Source organism: Podarcis liolepis (assembly GCF_965112155.1).
Source record: "Podarcis liolepis genome assembly, chromosome: 2".
Classification (NCBI taxonomy): domain Eukaryota; kingdom Metazoa; phylum Chordata; class Lepidosauria; order Squamata; family Lacertidae; genus Podarcis; species Podarcis liolepis.
In genome coordinates, this window is record NC_139555.1 from 51,855,245 (window position 1) to 51,857,505 (window position 2,261).

A 2,261-nucleotide genomic window follows, 5' to 3' on the forward strand; every position below is an offset into this window, starting at 1 on the left:
CCTGCAAGTGTTCTCATTTTGTATCTTAACATAAGACAGCAACAGCATTAGGTAAGAATTGGCCTTCCTCTGCCAGCAGGAATTACAGAGCAAGATATCTAGCAGATTTTCCTTGGCAGGGAATTCAAATTTTACTCAGCATCTGTTTTGATCTTGCCTCTAAAAATAGATATATTCACTGCAGAAAATGTTGAAAGGATAGTCATGCCTGAATCATATTTCTCATTAAGAACATCTGAAACATTCAAAAAGCTATGGTCACATGCAAGCTCTAAGTCCAATTAAATGCAAAAATGGATTATTTTAAAAAGAATACAGCTTGCCACTACAATAAAAAAGCAGGGACACTCATGTGGAGTCCAATGGTTCAGTTTAGGGAGAAGCTAATAAATTACAGGCTTTTTGGCCTAGCAGCAATTCTGAATTAAATGGTGTCTATTAGAGTTATTAAGCATATAGAAAAACTGGTCTTATTGAGGAAGGGATTTGCATGCTTGAGACAGATTATAATATGTATTCAGTTATATTGTTGCCTTTAAAAATCATTTGTCAGTAGGCCTGGCCCTGGAGGGTGTAAAGAAGGCTTATAACAAAGGTTCTCAAGTAAAAACAACGGTTGCATGGAACCTCTTGGTTAAACAGCAGGAAACAATGGGGAGGAATAAATTGATAATTTTCATAACAATGAGAAGCAGTGTGATCCCCCACTTTATAAATTATTCATATATGATTGGAGTTGGTGTTGAGCTGTAAGTTTTGGGAGAATACCAAGTGATTCAGGATACCAAACAACTTTCCAGCCGGAGTGAATGGGCAGCAAAATGGCAGATGAAATTCAGTATAAGCAAGCATAAACTGACACATACAGTGGTACCTCACAAGATGAATGCCTCGCAAGACGAAAAGCGCACAAGACGAAAGAGTTTTCCATTTTTTGAGTTGTTCCGCAAGACGAATTTCCCTATGGGCTTGCTTCGCAAGACAAAACGTCTTGCGAGTTTGTTTCCTTTTTCTTAAAGCCGCTAAGCCATTAATAGCCACATAGCCGTTAATAGCCGTGCTTCGCAAGACGAAAAAACCTCAAGACAAAGAGACTTGCGGAACCGATTAATTTCGTCTTGCGAGGCACCACTGTACTAGAACAACAACAGCAAAACCACAACCCCTTCACTTACATGTTGAAGGCTTTACTGGCTGCGGTTAGCTAGAGAATTATCTTGGTCGTGGTGGATAGCTCAGTGAAAACCTTTTGCAACACACATGATAGAAGGTTAAGCGGGTGTCACAGGAGAATTCCACGCATGCAATCCAACTGGTGCCTTCTTGTTCACAGAAGGGCCTTTGAGCCAGCAAATACCTCTGGTAACCAGACATTGGGGATTCTATTACCATTATTTGCACCGCCTAAATATATTCTAAAACTGGGAAAAGTGAAACCAAAATGATGCACCTGGAGAAGAAAGCGAAATACTTGGGTTTTTAATTTGAGGGGTGAGGATTGCATCATTTTGTAAATTGGACATAGGGCAAAAATTGATAAACTGCCCTAAAAACTAAAATCCGCAAATTAAGACAAACCCTAAGAATGAAAATCAACTTCTTGGGAGTTATGTTTAGCCTGGAGAAGAGACTTAGAGATGCTATGATGATAGCCATATTCAAATATCTATAGGGCTGTCAAAAGTTTGAAAGGAGATTCTAAGTGTTAAGCGTTAGGATGAGCTATTTGACCGTGGAACGCACTCGAAAGGTGGTGGATTCCTCTTTTTAAATAGGTTGGATGGCCATTTGTCAGGGATTCTTTGGTTGTGATTCCTGCACTGCAGGGGATTTGGGTAGATTAATTTTGGGATCCCTTTCGACTCAACAATTCTGAGATTCCTTTAAAAGTAGTAGGTCTTCCGAGCAAATTTGTTTGGAGCGGTAGTGTTAAACTTGAGCGACCTTGTAACGAACGAAGTGGCGCTAGGCATGGGCGATAACAAGGCACAGCACTGGGGCGGTAGGGAGAGAAAGCGGTTTGTTGAAGCTGTGCATGCGGGAGGCGACACAGAATAAGGACACGGGCGGCCGCAGTTCCGAACGGAACGTGATTCGTACAGAGAGCACGTAGGGCGGGGGGAGCTTCCACGGGCACAGCAGGCCGCCAAGAGAGCGCATGCGCAACCCTCGCTCGCATCCGGATTCGCTCGCTGCCCAAAGTGGGCGGGGAAAAAGAGGGAGAGCCTCCTCACGTGCGCCGTCCCCTCACGCTGCGGGAG